Below are 24,565 nucleotides of genomic sequence, written 5' to 3'. Positions count from 1 at the left end.
TCAGTGCCATATACTGAAATGCTGTCTGCAAGAAAAGGCAGATTTTATCTATTTTTTTGATTTTCGATATCATGAACATTTTTTTCATTAACAATCACAGTGAAAAATAAGAGTGATCAAAATTGCATCAAAGGTCTAAGGTTTATCAAATAGGAAAGACAGTGTGAATTTCTAAAGCATCGGGGAAGGAAAGGAAAGGAAAATAATTTTCAGTTATCACTTTTTATACTGTTTTTCAGCCCTTATATCTTTTATTTCCTCAAATGAATGGGAAGCTCCCCAAAGGTCCTCTCGAGTATAATCCTGTATCTACACAGGAGGCATGACCAGCTAATAAATGACTGGGACGATAATGATTTTTGTAGCTTACCAGTAACTATGGACACAGGAGGGGCTTCCCGGGTGGCACAGTGGTGAAGAATCCTCCTGTCAATGTAGGAACCGTGGGTTTGATCCCTGGGTTGGGAAGATCCACTGGAGGAGGAAATAGCAACCCATTCTACAATTCTTGCCTAGAAAATCCCATGGACAGGGGAGCTTGGCAGGTTACAGGCCATGGGGTAGCAGAGTCAGATGTGACTTACTGACTCAACAACAGCAGGCACTGGAAGCTGTGAAACCAGTGCCCAAACACCTAGATTTTGGGATCAGATGGCCTGACTCTGACCCTGACCCACTTGCTAGCTAGATTTCTGATCCTAAAAGGATGAAATGAAAGAACACAAGTACAATATTAGTGTACATTTACTACTGGCATGCAGTGAGTGTATGCTAATGTTAGATACCATCATTATTATTAGCTTCATGAATCGTGAAGAAAGACAAATGGAACTCCTTTGACCACTAGGTGCTTCCATCTATAACACTAGGGTCAAATCTTTCATCTAACTGTGATTTCTGGGTATGTTAGGATCCTTCAAGAAGCCACGGACTGTACAGTAATAAAATAACAGGCACTGTATACAGCAAGCCCAGATAATTCATAATCTCAACAATCACTACTTTGTCTTTTTATTTTTACTTCCAGCTAAGTGCTGTTTTCTTTCCTGGCTCATATCCGAATAAACACTTAAATTAAAATAAATGAGACAGAAATCCCCTGTGCATGATTAATGCGGTCTTGGGTTCACCCTTTAACATAGGTGAAGACATCTCAGAGAGCCAGGATTGATGGCAGCAAGGAGCAGAAGATGCACTTCAACTGTACACACTTCCCGAATGATCAGCGCAGCATGACCTTCATATAAAACCCAAAGGTGTTTACTGGCCTTGTGCACAAGCATATTGCGAGCAAAAACAGCCACCTTTCCTCACGGTACAAGTGAAAGGTTTTAGATTAGGAAGCAGATGAGGTTAAATTACTTCATTATTTACTCACTGGGGGAAAAATCAATTTCTGGAATATAATCCTATTGACCTGACTGGCACTGACCAGGCACAACCCTAAAATAAACATCCGTTCATACCTTGAAAAGGCACCTACACTAACTATTCTCCTTTAGGCGTTAAGGGTATCAAATAACCATGCAAACCAGACTCAAGGTTAATGGGCCTCTTTTTTGAATATGTTACTAAAAAGGGATGGTGAAAATTCTGCTATTTTGTTCTGACCTTGTGAAATTTACACATTATATGATCATGACTGTGTATTTCCTATATCCAGTTAATACCAAGATTATTCTGTTGCCAGACACTAGTGAAACAAGCAAACGTCTCTGAGACAAAAAAGTAATCAAATGACATCAAAGAATAGTGTGTTCACATCCAATCAGCAACAAATTACAGTATTGTATAATATGTGTAAGAAATTTTAACCCTAAATCCCAAAGAGGGACTGACACAGACCCGATCCTATTTTCTTTCTCACAGAAATTTGAAGATACTTTTCCTTCCAGGTTTGTCCTTTAGCAAGGATGTCCTAAGCTTCCATCATGGTGAATTTAGCCTTGCAAGGATTTTTAATTAACAGCGATGATCCACAAGCCATGATTTATATGCAAGAAAGATGCCCTATTTTATCTTCTTTCCCCAAGCTATGATATATGGACGCTTCTAATAAGCCAAAGATAAAAGTGGACCAAAAAGCACCTATTTTCTCAAAGATGCACATTAAGACCGCAGCTGTCAGCAAGGGAATAAAGTAGTGCCCAGGCGACAGAAAATACAAAGGAAGTGGAAAATTATCAAGGTTTAATTTATGTATTTATGATGAGATCCTAATTCTTTTTCTAGAAATACTTAATTGTTACTCCAAGTAAAGCACTATATTTAAAAACTGTAGTTTGGTAAGGGGGTTATCTGAAGCCCTTCTAATGTACTCATTCAAGTTCATGCTGTTCATTAGGATATACACTTATTTCAATGATGAGGCTGTAGCTGAAAATACATGAGCATCTCTTTTCTGGTATAACTCTGAGAGACAGTGGTGTAGGGCTTCCCTGGTGGTTCAGATGGTAAAGCGCCCGTCTGCAATGCAAGAGACCCGGGTTCGATCTCTGGATCAGGAAGATTCTCTGAAAAAGGGAATGGATACTCACTCCTCCAGTATTCCTGCCTGGAGAATCCCATGGACAGAGAAGCCTGGTGGGCTATACTCCATAGGGTTGCAAAGAGTTGGACATGACTGAGCGATTAAGAGTGTTAAAAATCATGTTTTGTAGTTGGATTGAGACTCCCTAGTCCTCTAGCTCTGCTGTAAATTAGTTGGTTGACCTTGTACTGTCACTTAATCTCTCTGGGTCATGGTTTACTTATATACATACAGGCATGATTGTGCTACATTACTGTCAATGGCCTTTCCAACTATAAAATTACCCAATTTAGTGACTTGATATTTGGAAACAGCCAGAAATCAGTGTTGAAACTGGAAAGCTATCATTTTATGTATTTAGAAAGAGAGATGCTCATGAAGTCATTTATTCATTCAACAAATATTTTTTGAGTAGTTCCTGTGTGCCAGCATTCTCCTTAGTGCTAGAGATACAATTAACAAAACAAGGAGCTCTGTCTTTGTGGCACTTGAATTCTAGACAGATGAGACAGATAACGGACAATGAAGGTTAGAAATCAATCAATTATACAGCACTACAGTATACTATAGGGTAAGTGCAATGAGAAAAATACAAGTAGAGTGAGGTATGGAATATGGGGCTGGGAAGGGGTGGGCAGGTGGCAGTATTAAATAGAGTAGTTGGAGACCATTTCATTTAAAAGGTGAGGATCATGCAAAAACCTAAAGGAGAAGATGAAGGAGTCAACTAAACAATGTCCTGTGTGAGAATGGGTTAGACACACAGCCCAGCTAAAGCAAAGGCCCCGAGGAAGGATCATACACATTTTGTTTGACAAAGAGCAGAGATGCCAGTGTGGCTGGTGCTGCTGAGCCTAGCAAGTGGTAGGAGAGGAGGCGAGAGAGGTAGCAGGGTACTACTTCAGCACTTCAGTACTCATTCCAAGTGAGATGGCAGCCCTTGTGGCACTGTGAATAGAGGAGTGCTGTGTTCTTACATTTACAGAGGATCACCTATGTTAAGAATATTTACAGGGGAACAAAGGTAGAAGCAGTGAGACCATGCCCTTTTTCCTTATGCATTTTGTAAAATGTCTATGAAGCTAATACCAAAAGGATTGCAACAGTGTTTTGCAGGCAATGTGTGGGAAGAAGTGAATAATTTCAAATATTACCTAGGTTTATGAATTCTGAGCCTGTAACAAAATCAGTTGCCAAAGGTCATCATTTTCTATATTCCCAAGATATTTTGCTGAGGCTGATAATAAAACTTTCATAAGTGAAGATAATGATCACTGTTCAAAACTATTATCAGGTATATAGTCAAATCTTCAAGCTCATAGCATTTCAAGGGGCAGGAGGCCACTTATTCATAACTGAAAAATAATTGTTCATTGCATTCTCATAACTCTGAACAACTATAAAGCATCCTCCCCAACTTTAAAGTGTTTCCTATTGTCCCACCTTCATCTTTTTTATTACTATACACTGCCTTTCTCCAGCCTGGTTCAATTAAGCATTAAGCCCGCCACCGCTCCTTCTGTTCTGGGAGGAAATTAGTAAGACCTCTGCATTGCCTATTAAAGCTATTGTTCTGTCTTTGACAATGTGATATTGGTGCCGTATTGGTGGCTGTGATACTACAACCGTGAACTCACAATTGCTCAGGGACGATCACAAGTAGCTTGTCTCTAAAAACAAATATCATATATTAACACATATATGTAGAATCTAGAAAAATGTCACAGATGATCTTATTTGCAAAGCAGAAATAGAGACATGGACTTAGAGAACAAACGTATGGAGGCCAAGAGGGGAAGATGAATTGGGAGATTGGGACTGACATACATGCACTATTGATGCGATGTGCAAAATAGATAACTGATGAGAACCGACTGTATAGCTCAGCGACCTCTACGTGGTGCTCTGTGGCGACCCAAATGGGAAGGAAATTCAAAAAAGAGGGGATGTATGCAAACATATAACTAATTCACTTTGCTGTACAGTAGAAACTAACACAACACTAAAAAAAGGTTATACTTCAGTGAAAAATTATTTTTTAAAAAATGAGTAGCTTGTCTGAAAAATATTTGGTACATTCTTTTTTATAAGCCTAAACCAGCACTGTCCAATAGAATTTTCTACAAAGATGGAAGTATCTGCAATGTCCAACACCATGGGACCAGCCACAAATGGCCACTTGAGGACGTGAAATGGGGTTAGTGTGACTGAGGAATGAAGTTATTAACTGTATTTAATGTTAATTAATTTAAATTTAAATCTAAGTAGCCTCATATAGCTAGTGGCTACTGTATTCAACAGCTCAGCACCAAAGTCTTACTCTATATGATGTCAGACTGACCATGCGACACCCCTGGGCATACTGTCCTACTATCTGCTAGAAATGCTTCTCTTGAATGTTCCTTGATATTACGCTAGTCATTCATTAAGGAAATCTTCAAAAAGCAGTCCTATGAAATACATTGCTTTATCATTGAAAGCCAGTTGTTGAGGGTTCTGATAATTGTGTAACATAATAGCTTTTTTGTCTGGTCTTAGTACTAGGAAAAGGTGTGGTTGTTCTAAAAATTTTCTTTGGATGATGATATAATTTACTCTGTTAACATTTTTACATTTGTTTCAGGGGAAGCACTGAATCAAATAGGTGGTACACCTCTTGCAAGCACATACAATATAGAGCCTCTTGGGCTGTGTCCTGTGTGCTTATTTTACTTTTAATCTCTGTCTTATTTTTTCTGTTCTTATACCCTCTTTGCTGATTTTCTTGCTTATTTTAAACACTGTTGGTACTATAATCTTGTTTCTTTTCTATAAGCAAGCAGAACAAAACTTAATTAAAACCCTGTCTTCTTTTTTTGAAAAACACATTCACTCTCTGTTCAGAATGTTGACTTCCCAAGACTGCAGTCTTATCATTATTTTTGCTTTTCTCTAAATTATTTTCAAATTCTATATATTGCATATCATTTGTTGATCTCTTATGGATCCTATGACACTGGAGGATAGCACAGGGAACTCTACTCAATGCTCTGTGGTGTCCAAAATGGGAAGGAAATTTAAAAAACAGTGGATATATGTATACATTTAGCTGATTCACTTTGCTGTACAGCAGAAACTAACAGAACATTGTAATCATACCCCAATAAAAAAAAAAAAAAATCCAGAGATGAACTTGAGAATAAAAAGATAATATTAAACATAATTTGTTAGATTTTAATTTATTCATTTCAATATTATACTTGCTATGTTACTAAGAAATTTTGATATTATAAAACTTTCATATAAACGTATGCTTATAAAGACCTTGAGTTTTACCAAGAAATTATGTCCCATAGGGATGAGATTGTGGGTATTTTAGAAAAGGAACCACTTAGGAAAATGTACAAGAGTGGTTTAAAATATGAATATTCACAACATCTGTAAGTCTGTGACATGGTGATCATAGATTAACTGTTGTTCACCTGTCCTGGGTTGAGTTTTAAAGGTTCGTTTATTTTTGATGTGGACCATTTTAAAAGTCTTAACCACTGGATCTCCAGAGAAGTCCAGGTTTGTTTGCTTTTTAATGATTCTTTTTTTAAAAAAACAACAACACATATCTACTTAGCTTTGTCTTCAGAGCCAAACTGGAAACAACTTTATAAAGTTTGTTATGTGGTTTCTGTCATCAGTGTTCCTGGTGGTTTGCAAAAGTTCGAATCAGTTCCTTTATTTCCTGGGTTCTAGCAAAACTCTGTTTCTCATTGCAAATAACATCCATTATGCTAATTTATGAGTTAGAGTCAGTGTTGGGCAGAGGGAAAGAGGAGGCTTGTGGTTCTAATGGGACTCTTGCTCTAGACCCAATTTGGCACTTTGGGCAATGCTTTTGTCATACCTGCCAGTGAATTAAGAGGTGTATAATCTTGAGTAGAAGAGGAAAGTAATCAGGCTTTTAAATATGGAAATTATAACACCTAATATCATACAGGAGATTTACCATATTTGGACAGGTAACACAGCCTTGCTGTTCACTCCATAAACCCACTTTTTATTTACTGAGGGAAAGTAAAAAAAGAAACATCTCAATGTTCAAAACTGCCTACACATCTACGAGATGTAAATTCTACTCAAGTAAATAACTTGGTAGTCAATTTGTCTAACGTCAAAAAGAAAAAGGAACAAATGGTAATCAAATGCTAATATAAATTCCTCATACTGAAAAACCAGTTTTTAAAAACAAGTTCAGTACCCTATAATTTATTTCACATTTACTTGCAATGGATCCTTTTGTTATATGAACTCCGTAGTTTTGACTAAAAAATGTAAAACAAATTATAGTCCTTTTCTTCACATTGCAAGGACAAGATTCGACTGAACAGCTAACTCTTAAATAATTAAAGAGGAAAGTAGGTCAATGCCATGTATTAAATGACTAGCTCCGAAGATAGCTTTATCAGCTATGGTGATTTTAGAGATGCCTCTCAAAGATGTAAAGTTATTAAGCTATCTTCAGAGTTAGACTTTTGCTTCATTTAAATGTATGGAATTGACCTCAAAGATTATCCTCATATTGAATTAAATATTAACTTGGTTCTGCTCCATCATTTAATATACGACATTTATATTTTAAGATAGAAAATAACTTTTATTGATTTTTTAAAAAACTCTAATTACAACAGAGCTCCCTAACAATGTGTCCTTGAAACATGGTAATTACCCAGACACTCTTATCAACCGTGAACTAGATTACATTTGGACCCACTTAAAAATCATCCACTTGAAGTCATGTCCCTCTTACTTCACTCCTTAAAAAAGAGAACTAGCATTAGAGTTAGTCTCCACATTCTTACCTCCCACTTTCAGACTTTTATTCCCTCTACTCCGAAAAGGTCCTTATCAAGGTCACCAGTAACCAACCTACTTAACACCAAGCCCCATGATTGGTTTTCTGTCCCCACCTTCCTTGACCTCTCAGCAAAACTTTACACAAGCCGATGATACTCTCCTCCTTGAAATCTTTCCTTCACTTGGGTTTCCAGATTTTCCTCCTACCTCGTCAGTTTGCTCCTTCTCAATTTCATCTGCTAATGCACCCTTCCTTTCAGTTCAGTTCAGTTCAGTTCAGTTACTTAGTCGTGTCTGACTCTTTGCGACTCCATGAACCACAGCACGCCAGGCCTCCCTGTCCATCACCAACTCCCGGAGTTCAGTCAAACTCATGTCCATCGAGTCGGTGATGCCATCCATCCATCTCATTCTCTGTCGTTCCCGTCTCCTCCTGCCCACAATCCCTCCCAGCATCAGACTCTTTTCCAGTGAGTCAACTCGTCGCATGAGGTGGCCAAAGTATTGCAGTTTCAGCTTTAGCATCAGTCCTTCCAATGAACACCCAGGATTGACCTCCTTTAGAATGGACTGGTTGGATTTCCTTGCAGTCCAATGTCTAAATAATACAGTGACCTAGGGCACAGTTTTTGTCCCTCTTTTTTTGTGTACACTCTGTCCCTACATGATCTCATCCAGTCCTGTGGCTTTTACATAATACCCAGGTGGTGATAATTCCAAAATTTACATCTCCTGCTCTGATTTTGTTCCCAAACACCAGATTCATACATGGAACCATTTACCATTGCTTGCCATTTTCACTTGGATTAAGAAGCATGATTTTCAGTTCCCTCCCAAAGTTATTGCTTCCTTGGTATTTCCTATCTTATTATATACGTAACTCATTTTAGCCATTTTCTCAGTCTTAAAACTTAGGAGTCAACTGTCATTCTTCCCTTTTCCTTCGACCCTTCCTCCACTCAATTATCATGCCCTGTGTGTCTTTCTTCAAAAATACATCCTCCATCTGACCACTTCTCATTGATTCCACTGCATTGAGATAAAACTTCTACAGTGCTTACCCCAGAACCTGAATAACATCTCTCTCTCTTAGACACCTATCTGGCAGTATATCCTGAATCTCACTGCTTGCCATAAAGTCTCTGTTACCACTCTAGCTGAAGTAATCCTCATTTCCACCCTGGAATACAGCTATAATCTCCTGAATGATCCTCCTCCATTCCACTTTCATGCTTGCTCCCCCAGAGTGCAGAGTAATATTTCAAAAACATAAATCAGATGAATCATTTCCTTATTTAGAACTCTTCATTGGTTTGCCAATATATTGGGTTGGCCAAAAAGTTTGTTCCGGTTTTACTGACCTCTGTTACAGAGAAATTCGAATGACCTTTTGGGCCAACCCAATACCTACATTAAAATCCAGTCTCCACTATGACTTGCTAGACTCTACATGATTTGGGCAATGTCTACTTCTCTGAGTGTTTATCCTACTATTCCCCCTTTCACTCTCTCTACCCAAGTCACAATGACCTTCTTACTACTAGTTGAACACATGGATCTGATCTTGTTTCAAATGTTGCACTTGATATTTCCTATACTTGTAATGGACATTACCATTGAAATTTACATGATTCACTTCCTCCTTTCATTCAGACCTGAAATATTAACTCCCCAGAAAGGTCCTCTCTGCCCACCCTATCTTGGAACTTGTTGATAACTTTCAGCAAAAAGGATGACCTGATGTAATCAGACCGACTGCACAGAGGCAGCTCAACTGGTAAACAGCCATCTGATGAAGGCTGTGTAATCTTATACATAAAGCTCAAGCTTTGCATTTGGAACTCATAGGTTCAGCACTTAGCACAACCACAAATAACTAAATAACTATGGGCCTCAGTTTTCTCATCTGTAAATTAGGAATAAAATTAGGGCTAGATATTACTGTTGTGGGGCTTCCCTGGTGGCTCAGAGGTTAAAGCGTCTGCCTCCAATGCGGGAGACCCGGGTTCGATCCCTGGGTCGGGAAGATCCCCTGGAGAAGGAAATGGTAACCCACTCCAGTATTCTTGCCTGGAGAATCCCATGGACGGAGAAGCCTGGTAGGCTACAGTCCACAGGGTCGCATAGAGTCGGACACGACTGAGCGACGGAACGGAACAGATTACTGTTGTGAAAGAGTCAATAAGTAGGTTGACCAAATAATTTATCGTCCAAGATGGGATGACTTAAGAGAGAATCGGGACTTCCTTGGTGGTCCAGTGGTTAAGACTCTGTCCTTCCAATGCAGGGGGCATGGGTTTAATCCCTGGTCAGGGAACTAGGATCCCATTAAGAGAGGAAGGGTACACTTCTAATTTTCTCTGAATTTAAAAAATTACCATAAAGTAAAACTGACTTTTTCCCTAAAAATTTTAACATGTGAAAAGTTCTCTGAACTTAAATATACACATAAATTTGTGTTAACATTGCAAGCAGTATAGAGAACACCTTAATAAACTCCCTGTGCTATGCCTTTATAATTACACTGGCCCCCAAAACCCCTTGTCAATAACTGACCTGTTCTCCATCACTATAGTTTTGTGTTTTGAAATGTCATATAAATGGAATCATGAAGTATGTAACCTTGATACTGACCTTTTATATTCAGCGTAATTCCCTTGAGATCCATCCAACTTGTGTTTATTGATGGTTATTTTATTACTGAGTAATAAGCCACTGAATGACTGCACTACAGTTTGCTTAGCCATTCACATACTGAAAGACATTTAGGTTCTTTGAATGTTTGGCAATTATGAATAAAGCTGCATTAAACAGTAGTGTACAGGTTTTTGTGTGAACATAAGTTTTCATTTCTTTAGGGTAGGGGTCAGCAAACTACACAGAACAGTCATATCACATCTGTTCTACCACCTGTTTTCGTTAGATTTCATTGGAACACATTTGTACTCATTTTTAAAAAACATAATGGACAGCAAGGAGATCAAACCAGTCAACACTAAAGGAAATCAAACCTGAGTTTCATTAGAAGGACTGATGCTGAAGCTGAAGCTCCAATACTTTGGTACCCTGATGCAAAGAGCTGACTCATTAGAAAAGACCCTGATGCTGGGAAAGATTGAAGGCAGGCAGAGAAGGGGATAACAGAGGATGAGATGGTTGGGTGGCATCACCGACTCAATGGACACGAGTTTGAGGAATCTCTGGGAAATGGTGAAGGACAGGGAAGCCTGGTGTGCTGCAGTCCATGGGGTCGCAAAGAGTCAGACACGAAGAGGAACTGAACAACAACAAACTTTTTAAAAAAGTATCAAGTCACTTTTTCAGAGCAGCTATACCTTTTTGTATTCCCATCAGAATTATGTGAGAATTATTACTTTGCATCCTCATCAGCACTTGATAATGTCACTATTCTTTATTTTGGCCATTCTAAGGGTTGTGGTGAGATACGATGAGTGGTATCATGGTGGTTGTAACTTGCATTTCCCTAACGACTAATGACATCGAACATCTTACTATATACTTATATCCTATTATATACTTATTAGCCATCCTTACATCCTCTTTGGTGAATTATCTGCTTGAGTTCTCTCCCATTTTTAATAAAATTTTCCATTTTCTTATTGCTGACTTTTGAAAGTTCTTTATGTGTTCTAGATACATATCTTTGCATACATATATCCTAGATAAATTATTTGAAAATGTGTTCTCACAGTCGATAACTTTCTTTCCCTCTTAAAACTATCTTTCACAGAGCATAAAATTTTAATTTTGATAAACTTCAATTTATCAATTTGTTGTAATAGATTGTATCATTGATATCATATCTAAGAACTTTTCACCTAAATTCATGTCATGAAGATGTTCTCCTATGTTTCCTTTTAAAAGTTTTATAATTTTATGTATATATTTAAATCTATGACCCATTTTGAAGTAAGCCTTGTATAAAGTGTGAGGTAGGTTAAAAGTTCTTTGTGTTGGTCTGTTTTTGCATTTGAATGATCAATTATTCTAAAAACATTTGCTGAGAAGACTATCCTTTCTCCACTGGATTCTTTTACACCTTTATAAAAACTAAACAGCTATATTTGTCTTTTTCTGAACTCTATATTCTATTGTTCTACATGTGTCTCTCTCCCTTTCTGGTTATCCTGGTTATACAGTAAGTTTTAATATCTATTAAAATGATCCCTCCCATTTTATTCTTCTTTTTCAAAATATTTTATATATTCTAGTTTATTTTCACTCCCATAGAAACTTTAGAATCAGTTTGCCTATATTTACCAAAAATACTGCTGGAATTTTTATTAGTATTGTTTTGAAAATATTGAACAGTTTAAAGAGAATTAACATCCTTAATATATTGAGCCTTTCATTCCATGAGCACAGTATGTCTTCCATACTGTCTTCCTCTCTGCTACTGCCCTAGTACCCATGATTCCTTGAAGCTCCATAAAGAAGGCAGTTTTAATAATTATACCAGGAGAACAGGCATAACTGGGACTAATCTATCAAACTGAGTGTTATGGTCACCACATTAAAAAGAACATGGGAGTGGGAAACAACAGATCTACTTTATGGCTAACAGGCAGAAAAGACTTCTAGGTATAAACCAGCTAAAATTTGCATTGCCTAAATAATGTGGGATCAAGAGTTACAGCGAGACATTTCTGGGACATAACTGAAGCATACAGACTAGCATGACATTAAGAAAGGGAAGGGTACTCCTATGCTGTGGGTGGAAATGTAACCTGGTGCAGCCACTATGGTAAACAGTATGAAGATTCCTTAAAAAATAAAAATAGAACTACCATTGTTGTTTAGTCACTAAGTCACCTCTAATTCTTTTGTGACCCTATGGGCTGTAGCCCACCAGGTTCCTCTGTCAATGGGATTTCCCAGGCAAGAATACTGGAGAGGGTTGTCAATTCCTTCTCCAGGGAATCTTCCTAATCCAGGGATCAAAACTGTGTCTTCTGCATTGTAGGTAGATTCTTTACAGCTAAGCCACCAGAGAAGCCCATAGAACTACCATATGATCCAGCAATCCCACTCCTGGGCATATATACCTGGAGAAAACACTAATTCAAAAAGATACAAGCACCCCAATATTCACTGCAGCACTATTTGTAATAGCCAAGACATGGAAACAACCTAAAAGGCCATCAACAGATGAACAGATAAAGAAAATGTGGTACATATACACAATGGACTATTCAGTTCAGTTCAGTCGCTCAGTCGTGTCCGACTCTTTGCGACCCCATGAATCACAGCACGCCAGACCTCCCTGTCCATCACCAACTCCCGGAGTTCACTCAAACTCATGTCCATCGAGTCGGTGATGCCATCCAGCCATCTCATTCTCTGTCATCCCCTTCTCCTCCCACCCCCAATCCTTCCCAGCATCAGAGTCTTTTCCAGTGAGTCAACTCGTCGCATGAGGTGGCCAAAGTATTGGAGTTTCAGCTTTAGCATCAGTCCTTCCAATGAACACCCAGGATTGATCTCCTTTAGAATGGACTGGTTGGATCTCCTTGCAGTACAAGGGACTCTTCTCCAGCACCACAGTTCAAAAGCATCAACTCTTCGGCGATCAGCTTTCTTCACAGTCCAACTCTCACATCCATACACGACCACGGGAAAAACCATAGTCTTGACTAGATGGACCTTGGTTGGCAAAGTAATGTCTCTGCTTTTTAATATACTATCAAGGTTGGTCATATCTTTCCTTCCAAGGAGTAAGCGTCCTTTAATTTCATGGCTGCAATCAGCATCCACAGTGATTTTGGAGCCCAGAAAAATAAAGTCTGACAGTGTTTCCACTGCTTCCCCATCTATTTCCCATGAAGTGATGGGACCAGATGCCATGATCTTTCTTTTCTGAATGTTGAGCTTCAAGCCAACTTTTTCAGTCTCCTCTTTCACTTTCATCAAGAGGCTTTTGAGTTCCTCTTCACTTTCTGCCATAAGGGTGGTGTCATCTGCATATCTGAGGTTATTGATATTTCTCCCAGCAATCTTGATTCCAGCTTGTGCTTCTTCCAGCCCAGCGTTCCTCATGATGTACTCTACATATAAGTTAAATAGCAGTCTTAAAAAAGAACAAAACAATGCCATTTGCAACAACATGGATGAACATAGAGATTATCATATTAATACTAAGTGGAGTAAGTCAGACAGAGAAAGACAAATATCATACGATATAACTCGTGTGGAATCTGAAAAAGTGATACAAACGAGCTTATTTACAAGATGGAAACAGATTCACAGACATAGAGACCAGGCATCTTTGACATTCTTGTGTGATGTGTTTGGTCATGTGTCAGCATTTGTTGGTGACTGAATTTTCCACTTATTTCTGAGAGTTTTAAAACTCTGGTGGGAAAAATGTAGCCATTACAGGTGTTTACAGCAGGAAAATGATATAATTAGAAGGGATTTTCATAGTGTTCAAGTAATGAGTGTAGGATGGTTTGGTAGAGGAAAGAGTTTGAAGACAGGGATAAAAGTTGATAATTTAGTCTAACTATATCGCAAGAGACAGTGAGGGTCTGTGGCAGACAGAATAAATTCCTGAACCTGAATAACATGTATTTTCTGCAGGCTTAAGGCACTTAGAATTTTTTTTTTCCTTTTCAAGAAATCTCATTATCACAATACTATAGGATAGATGAACATATTTGTTAAACAGTAAGAATTATTCTCATAAAAAGGGCTGAAATGATTTTAGTGTTTAGAAATCATATGACTTACATTCTGTTGCTAAGATTAAATTCTATAGATTGTTTCCTCAAGAAATGACTTGCTACTGAATGATCAGTCACGAAGTAGTGCAGTTACTTTTCAACAATTTGACTACTTTGTCAGCCCCCTGGAAGAGTACAGAAAAAGAAACCATGAGAAATGTGGTTTAACTGCTTTGAGTGAAGTCCTAGGGAATTTGGAATTCACCTCCAAGCTCAAGTGCCTCAGTGGTAGAGGTAATAAGCAGTTGTCAGGGCTGCACCCCTATTTCAACCAGAATGACATGCCTTCTAGTAGTCTTATATATTGGGTTCCCTTATAAGATTTTATTTGAACGAGGGGATTAATGGATAAATTAACTTGAAAATTATGAACATAAGAGAATGAGATGGCTGGATGGCATCACCGACTCTGTGGACATGAATTTGAGTGTACTCCGGGGGTTGGTGATGGACAGGGAGGCCTGGCGTGCTGTGATTCATGGGGTCGCGGAGAGTCGGACACGACTGAGCGACTGAACTGAACTGAACTGAACTGAAAGAAATTCTTAATAATTTATCCATTTATAGTTAACTATGAATAGTTTTCACATATCTAAAATCTATTTTTACACAAATGGAAACAATCTACAGTTATTTAATTTAGATATAGTACCCGCTTTAAACAACAACAACAAAAAAAACAGAAGGATGGATCTTTTCTAGGATGTTCTTGATAAAATATATTCTATTTTATATATTCATATATATATATAATTCATGAATATATATATATTCATGCTGTTTTGGTCTCTGTTCTAGTACAGAAATGAAAATATTCATTATGGAAATTTGTATTTATTTTATATCATGATGTTTACATAATTGATGTTATTAAAATAAGTGTACATGATAAAGAAATGAACATAAAATGTGAAAACTGTAAAAGAAAAAAATAAATGGCTATTATGTTGGTACCACTTTATTTTCTGTTTCCTAAGGAGAAGAATTTCTTTGACATAAAAAGGACTATAGGTATTAATGGTTATAGCTTAAAATATTCTCTAAATTACCTCCACTGAGTCATTGAGCCTTTGAGGAGGAATTCACATGATCACAACACAACTCATTATACCTATACATTTGGCTGTATTTCTATCCTGCTAATCCAACAGAATTATAAGCATTTTTACTTATTAATTTACTGATTCATTTAAACAGTCTTATCATTTCCCACATACCATGTATTGTTCTGGGTGCCAGGGATAACAGTGCAGAACATGAGAGACAGAGACTCTACTGTTAGGAATTTATAGAAATTCTGGGCAAGAGTCATTTAGAAATCTATCAGATGTTAGAGATTCACAACTATGTCTCACTTCCTCACATGCACGATGAACTGAACGACCTCTCAGCCTGCACCCCTCACATCTCCCTCCACACTCCTTTCTCAATCAACCTGCGCTGTGCTGACTTGGTCCCTCAGTCGTGTCCAACTCTTTGCGACCCCATGGAGTGCAGACCACCAGGCTCAATCAATCTAGAGAGGTGGAATCTGAAAGAATTCATCTGAGGCTGACACCACCCATTCAAGGTGTGATGGAGCCATTCACAGCTAATGTGAGATAGTGGGAGACAGGAGATGTGGATCCTATTATATAAATCAAGTTCTAGGATCAAATGCTGGTAAGTACTATTTTATCACTATTAATATTCTGCTAGGAACAGAGTCATAGTAACAGGAAGAAAATGCTTTCCTTTAAAGACACTTGCCTTGTCTTCAGAGGGCAAAAACGTTAGCACTTCTTTAGTGAGATAAATTTTCTTCTAAGGTTAAGTAGCCAGGTGGCACAGTGGTGAAGGATCTGCCTGCAATGCAGGAGATGTGGGTTGGATTCCTGGGTCGGGAAGATCCCTCGAAGAAGGAAGTGGCAACCCACTCCAGTATTCTTGCTGGGAAATTTCGTGGACAGAGGATCCTTTCAGGCCACACTTCATGCGGTTGCAAAAGAGTTGAACATGACAGAATGACTGAGCACGCATGTGCAGTGAGGTTCTCACTGGTGGGGATGTTGAACCAAGGAGACACCTGCTCCTGTCACTCAACTCATGTAAACAGAAACACATAAGAGCCAAGAAAGGTCTGAAGCATATAACGTTTTCCTTATATAAAAAAGTTTCCTTTAAGTTTCCTGGAGGTTTTAGAAGGATAATGGGGGCATTTGTAGAAACACGGAGGTGAAGTTAAAAAATATATTCATCGGGCCACTTCCTAATGAGGGAATGCAAGAATTCACAATAAGTGAATTGTTTTGTTTTTTCTCTTACCTAAGTGCTTCTGCCACTCAAATCTTCCCTGCAATCTGAAGCAGGGCACAACTCCACTTCCAACAATGGCAGTGGGTTGACTCAAAATTGGCATCAGATAACATAAACAACACAATAGGAAAAACAAGAGATCTCTTCAAGAAAATTAGAGATTCCAAGGGAACATTTCATGCAAAGATGGGCTTGATAAAGGACAGGAATGGTATGGACCTAACAGAAGCAGAAGATATTAAGAACAGGTGGCAAGAATACACAGAAGAACTGTACAAAAAAGATCTTCACGACCAAGATAGTCACAATGGCGTGATCACTGACCTCGAGCCAGACATCTTGGAATGTGAAGTCAAGTGGGCCTTAGAAAGCATCATTACGAACAAAGCTAGTGGAGGTGATGGAATTCCAGTTCAGTTCAGTTCAGTCGCTCAGTCGTGTCTGACTCTCCGCGACCCCATGAATCACAGCACGCCAGGCCTCCCTGTCCATCACCAACTCCCGGAGTTCACTCAAACTCATGTCCACAGAGTCAGTGATGTCATCCAGCCATCTCATTCTCCGTCGTCCCCTTCTCCTCCCGCCCCTAACCTTTCCCAGTTGAGCTATTTCAAATCTTGAAAGATGATGCTGTGAAAGTGCTGCACTCAATATGCCAGCAAATTTGGAAAACTCAGCAGTGGCCACAGGACTGGAAAAGCTCAGTCTTCATTCCAATCCCAAAGAAAGGCAATGCCAAAGAATGCTCAAACTACCGCACAATTGCACTCATCTCACATGCTAGTAAAGTCATGCTCAAAATTCTCCAAGCCAGGCTTCAGCAATATGTGAACCATGAACTCCCAGAGGTTCAAGCAGGTTTTAGAAAAGGCAGAGGCACCAGGGATCAAATTGCCAACATCCGCTGGATCATGGAGAAAGCAAGAGAGTTCCAGAAAAACATATATTTCTGCTTCATTGACTATGCCAAAGCCTTTGACTGTGTGGATCACAATAAACTGTGGAACATTCTGAAAGAGATGGGAATACCAGACCACCTGACCTGCCTCTTGAGAAACCTGTATGCAGGTCAGGAAGCAACAGTCAGAACTGTACATGGAACAACAGACTGGTTCCAAATAGGAAAAGGAGTGCGTCAAGGCTGTATATTGTCACCCTGCTTATTTAACTTATATGCAGAGTACATCATGAGGAACGCTGGGCTGGAAGAAGCACAAGCTGGAATCAAGATTGCTGGGAGAAATATCAATAACCTCAGATATGCAGATGACACCACCCTTATGGCAGAAAGTGAAGAGGAACTCAAAAGCCTCTTGATGAAACTGAAAGAAGAGAGTGAAAAGGTTGGCTTGAAACTCAACATTCAGAAAACAAAGATCATGGCATCTGGTCCCATCACTTCATGGGAAATAGATGGGGAAACAGTGGAAACAGTGTCAGACTTTATTTTGGGGGGCTCCAAAATGACTGCAGATGCTGATTGCAGCCAGGAAATTAAAAGACGCTTACTCCTTGGAAGGAAAGTTATGATCAACCTTGATAATATATTAAAAAGCAGAGACATTACTTTGCCAACAAAGGTCCGTCTAGTCAAGGCTATGGTTTTTCCCGTGGTCATGTATGGATGTGAGAGTTGGACTGTGAAGAAAGCTGATCGCCGAAGCATTGATGCTTTTGAACTGTGGTGTTGGAGAAGACTCTTGAGAGTCCCTTGGACTGCAAGGAGATCCAACCAGTCCATTCTAAGGGAGATCGATCCTGGGTGTTCATTGGAAGGACTGATGCTAAAGCTGAAACTGCAATACTTTGGCCACCTCATGCGACGAGTTGACTCACTGGAAAAGACTCTGATGCTGGGAAAGGTTGGGGGGCGGGAGGAGAAGGGGACGACTGAGAATTAGATGGCTGGATGGCATCACCAACTCTGTGGACATGAGTTTGAGTGAACTCCGGGAGTTGGTGATGGACAGGGAGGTCTGGCGTGCTGTGATTCATCGGGTCGCGGAGAGTCGGACACGACTGAGCGACTGAACTGAACTGAACATAAGGCAAGAGATATCAAGAGACATTTCCCTGGGGTCTCCAAGGTGTAAGTCATAAAAGCAGATGCTTACAACATGGACTGTGGCAGTCCCAGAACTCCTGAGTTCTCTGTCTCTAGTGAAACAGGCATACATGTGTTCTTTAATTGTGTGTGTGTGTGTGTGTGTGTATGTGTGCCTGTGTGTTGCACATCATGCTTGCTCAGTCATGTCTAACTCTTTTGCAACCCCATGGACTATAGCCTTCCAGGCTCCTCTGTCCATGGGATTTCCCAGGCAGGAATACTGGAGTGGGTTACCGTTTCCTTCTCCAGGGAATCTTCCTAGATCAGGGATCAAACCCATGTCTCCTGCATTGACAGGCAGATTCTTTACCACTGAACCACCTGAGAAGCCCATGTGTTAAACAAGCCTCAAGGCAAGTACCCTCTGCTGCCTTGGATAAGGGCAGTACTGCCCTCAAGCCATCTGTCAAGATAAAGCTAGTTAGCTTATTATGAAGCTATGCCCAATCATGTAGCATGTTCTTTATACCGAGTTGGCCAAACAGTTTGTTCTAGAACAGCTTACAGAAAAGCCTGAATGAACTTTTGGGCCAACCCAATATTTGCTTTCTGCCTCAGCACTCTTTCTGTCTCTGCACTCCTTTCTCTTGCTCTTGATTCTTGCGAGTGCATGCCTCTATAAAGTATTCGCAATAAATATTTGATTTGCTTGTGCTCACTCTGGCAAGATTGATCTTCTGTGGAACCCAGGCTAAATTAAGTTGCTCTCCAAAGATTACTAGAAAGTGTCCCATGATCACATTGAGAGATCTTGTTATTCAACTCCCTGTAAAGAATTTATTATTTGGACTCGGTGACTAGAAAGAATTTCAGTATCTACTCTCACTTTTCAGTGTTTGAAAATCAAGCCAACTCTCACATCATTATGGCCCTGTCCTCAAAGCCAGTGTCTATGTTTTGGGTTTTCTTATTTGTTTGTTTCTGTATGTATTTGGCTGTGCCAGGTCTCAGTTGTGGCATGTGGGATCTAGTTCCCTGACCAGGGATCTAACTCGAGCCCCCTGCATTGGGGGCATGAAGTCTTAACCACTGGACCACCAGGCAAGTCCCTGTCTATGTGTTTTAGATAACAATTACTGAAAGCTTAATCTATGTTAGCTACCACATGTTAAGCACCTTGCTTGCATTATCTCATTTAATCCAGATAACAACCTTATTAGACAGATACTATTACCTCTGTTTTACAGATGATGATACTTAGACTTGGCTAGGGCAAAAAATTTGCCCAAGGTCACTTACTGAGGGTAATATAGCTGGTAAATGATAGAAGTTTGAGTTAAACCTCAGTTCTTGAATTCACAGTCTGCACTTCTAATCACTGAGCCATACTACCTCTCAGGGATAGAAACTTCTCTCACTTTCTTTGGCACTTGGATCACAGTGTTCTTCCCTATCCCTATTGCCCCTGTTTCCTACCACTTAGTACCAAAGACCTTTGCCCTACCTCATCTCCTCACAGCTTTAATTGACTCTGGAATAGTCACTCTCCTCACCCAAGATTAGAAACTCTGAAGTTTCCCTTCTGATCACAGCCTGCTATCTTACAACCTATCCCATACATGTTTCTACAAGATGTAGATTTTTATCTATCATTGGAATCCAATCCATCTTCTTTACAAAGATCCCTTTTGGTTCTACTTCATCATCTTCCATTGGGCCTACTTTGCAAATGATCAACCAGCACATGTACCCACCACCCTATTTTTCTCCTCTTGCTACTGAACTTCTGAAGGCTATATAGATTGAAAAGTACAAACATCTCATTAGCTGGGCACTGAGGGCTTTTGAGTCATTCCTTTGTTTTCAAAATTTTGTTTGTTTGTATTAAAATGATCAGGTAGTATGTCAGATGTTAGCAATTCAGAGATGAAAGAATGAGTTCTGTCTTCAAGTAACTCACAAATAAACAGTAAATTATAATGTATTTCATTCTTGTCTTTAGTCTTCTTTAAATAGCTGTGAGTTAGTGTGATTCAGTACTCTTGCCTGGAAAATCCCATGGATGAAGTAGCCTGGTAGGCTGCAGTCCATGGGGTCAAGAAGAGTCGGACACGACTGAGCGACTTCACTTTCACTTTTCACTTTCACACATTGGAGAAGGAAATGGCAACCCACTCCAGTGTTCTTGCCTGGAGAATCCCAGGGACGGGGGAGCCTGGTGGGCTGCCATCTATGGGGTCACACAGAGTCAGACACGACTGAAGCGACTTCGCAGCAGCAGCAGCAGTGTGATTCAGAAAAACTTGAAGATTGGAGATAGTGACTTAAAGTCATTACATTTGATTCAAAAAAATGTTCTCACTTGTACTGAACCTAAACAGAGAACTTTGCATCTCTTCATCATGGGTCATGCTAGCATCATTCTCTTACCACTTCCTTAATTAATATCTTGGAACTTAAATTTCTTTCCATTCAGTTCAGTCACACAGTCATGTCTGACTCTTTGTGACCTCACAGACTGCAGCACACCAGGTTTCGCTGTCCTTCACCATCGTACAGAGCTTGCCCAAACTCATGTCCATTGAGTCAGTGATGCCATCCAACCATCTCATTCTTTCCATTACACATGGTCTTTCTCTCTCATACCAGGCATGAGGATGCTACTTGACTGTTAACTATACCACGTCAGAATCTGGAGTAATACCAAGATCTACAAAGCAAGTTGGAAAGAGAGAAGTGTGTAAAAAAGGGAGAAGAGGGACTTACCTGGGGTCCAGTGGTTAAGACTCCATGCTCCCAATGTGAGGGACCTGGGTTCGATCCCTGCTCAGGGAACTAGATCCCACATGATGCAACTAAAGATCCCATGTGCTGCAATGAAGATGGGAGATCCCACATGGCACAGCTAAAACCCAGAGCAGCAAATAAATAAAATAAATACTTTTTTAAAAAAGAGAAAGAAGAAACGTTTAGAGAGAAGTATATGACACAGGAGACTACAGAACCCTGGAAGTCAAAATGATGTATTCATGTCAATGTATGGCAACACCAATACGATATTGTAAAGTAAAAAATAAATATATAAACCAATTGGACATTTCAACTAGGAGAGCATTAGAGATATTTTCCCAAGCATGTTCAACAGAGTGGTAGATGTAGTAGCCAGGGGCAATGGCTTGAGAACTAATAGGATGAATCTGAGGTGTTCGTGGTACATGCAAAAGGAGGTTGAAAACACAGACCTGAAATTTGGAAGAGATATTTGTGTGGGATATAAAGATCCTGGAATCGACAATATGCAAGAATTGTTGTTCAGTTATCCAGTCATGTCTGATTCTTTGCAACCCCATGGACTGCAGCACACCAGGCCTCCCTGTCCCCCACCATCTCCCGGAGTTTGCCCAAGTTCATGTTCATTGCATCGGTGATGCCATCCAGCAATCTCATCCTCTGACACCCTCTTCTCCTTCTGCCTTCAATCTTTCCCAGCATCAGGGACTTTTCCAATGAGTCAGCTGTTTGCATCAGGTGACCAAAACATTGGAGTTTCAGCTTCAGCATCAGTCCTTCCAATGAGTATTCAAGGTTGATTTCCCTTAAGACTGACTGGTTTGATCTCCTTGCAGTCCAAGAGACTTTCAGAAGTCTTCTCCAGCACCACAGTTCGAAGTCATCAATTCTTTGGCACTCTGCCTCGTTTACAAGAACATTAACATGAGTTAATGCAAGAATTAACTCATGGAAAATATATAAAGTCTAGAAGAGTATGAAGATTGGGATTGTAGTATAAAATAATGTTTAAGGCCAGAGTAGAGCTAAGCCTGTAAAAGAGACTGATATAGAGTGGCTGGAGAGGCAAGAAAATGATGTCACTCCGTGTGGTAGAGTAGGTTTCAAAGGGAGAGAAAGTGAAACTATTAACTTTTATCAGGACGACATCAGATAGAGAAACATTTAGTTTCAGCAACTGGGAGGTCACTGGGAACCTCTGCAAAGCAGTTTCAGTAAAGAAGAGCTGTCATAGGTCAGGCCATAAAGTGGCGAGAAAGTAAATGTATGTGGTGTAGACTACTTTTTAAACTATTTTTTGGCAGTGAAGGGAAGGAGAAAGGCTAAGATTGACAAGAGGAAGACTTAGGACCCAAAAGAGATGACTTGTTTGATTGCTTTCCATTTGTTTGTTGTTTTAAAGATGGAAGACAAAAATAGTCTTTTAGAGATCTAAGTAACTGGAGGAAGAAGGGAATTAAATAAAGTAAGGTCACTAAGGAAGAAGGAAAATATAAAATCCATAGCAGAAGGGTTTGGATTAGATTGGAGAAATACAGAAACATCTCATAAACAAACACTAGAGGGAACAGGTAGGGTTGATACAGATACAAGATAAGTAGATACATGTGTTGAATAATGACATTGAGGGAGGCCAAGACATTGGGGTTCAATACCTTCTCATACTGAACAGGGCGGGAGCAGGCTGGAAGAGGTGGTTGGCCTGGTCAACTGGCTTCAATTTCTTGGTAGCAAGTGTACTATACATGTAAATTTTACATTCCCCAAAATCTAAAGTTTCACTCAGCCCATACAGAAAAGGAAAACATAATGGATTCTTGTAACATGACAGAAAAAAAATATATATATGATTTTAAAAATCAGGAGAAACAAAGTTTAGCTGTGAACTTTGGAGGAATTTTACCTATATTAGAGATTGGGATAGCACATGGGACTGTGATGAACACATTCAAGCTGGCAGGCTATCTATCAGCATTAGGAAAGCCTGCCAACAAAGCTTTACCCTTAGGGCTAAAGTTCAGATATTATTCAAGGCTGGAGAAGTTTGAAAAAAAATAAAATAAAGGGTTTGGATGCTAGTAATGTCATCAACACAAGGAAATGGCAACCCACTCTAGTACTCTTGCCTGGAAAATTCCATGGACGGAGGAGCCTGGTAGGCTACAGTCCATGGGGTCGCGAAGAGTCGGACACGACTGTGTATTTTTAAAAAAATGTCATCAAGGTAGCAGGGTACAGTTACCACAGTGGTTGAATAAGAAATTTAACTCTTTCAAAAAAAAAAAAGTAACCCATTTATAAGAGAAAATCAGAATTAGAACTGATGACTTGATGTTGAGGATTAAAATAGAATTTATTAATAACTTGATGACAATAACCCAGTAGTTCTCCCTTGTGGAGTAATCTGGGTAGCTGTAAAAACCACTGAAGCCTGGGTGTCACTCCTGGAGTCTAACTGGCCTGGGAAGAGGCCTGGACATGATTTTTACAAGCTTTGTTAGATAATTCTAGTGGATAGTGAAACTGAGAGCTATGCCTCAAACAAGAACCTGTCCCACAGGTGAAAATGAGACTGGAAGGAATCAGAGATTTCTTAATGTTCCTAACATTCTGACTTGACTGGATAAAAATTAATTTTGTCATTTCTCTGCATTCCTTCCCCCCAGCTAGTGCACATTCTTTGGCTTTCTATGAATCTCCAAATGATTCAGGCTCAAAAAAGTTCTCTACTCCTCACAGAAAGTTTCTAAGTTTGTATTCCTTCTCAGCTCTCTCTCTTATAACCCCAGGAATGATCATTTGACATATTTTCTTCAAACTTTACCCAGAATATTTCTTTTTTTTTTGACTTTCACTTCACTTTATTTTTATTTATTTTTTAAATTATTTTTTTATTGAAGGATAATTGCTTTACAGAATTTTGTTGTTTTCTTTCAAACCTCAACATGAATCAGCTACCCAGAATATTTCTTCTCTTCATTCCCACTGACTCATTCTCATTCTACCTACACCATGTGTAATTCAAAGTCTGATTAGCTATGACTGCATAAATCATATCCCATATCTGGATGCTTTGCCCTGCAGTGTTTATTCTCCAAGCAATTCACTATATGTCTTCCTGATACACTTGTCTTCTTATTTCTCAGCTAATCTCAAGAGTTCCATCATCTGTTGAAAAAGCCTCACCCTGGGACTTCCCCAGCAATCCAGGGGTTAGGACATCGCACTTTCAATGCAAAGGGTACAGCTTCAATCCCTGGTCAGGGAACTTAGATTCCACATGTCACACGGTGTGGTCAAAAAAAAGAGAAGAAAGCCTCACCTTGGCATTCA

Source organism: Moschus berezovskii, chromosome X, assembly GCF_049115385.1.
Source record: "Moschus berezovskii isolate FMDL1 chromosome X, NW_MosBer_1.0, whole genome shotgun sequence".
NCBI lineage: Eukaryota > Metazoa > Chordata > Mammalia > Artiodactyla > Moschidae > Moschus > Moschus berezovskii.
This window is presented reverse-complemented; position numbering follows the sequence as displayed.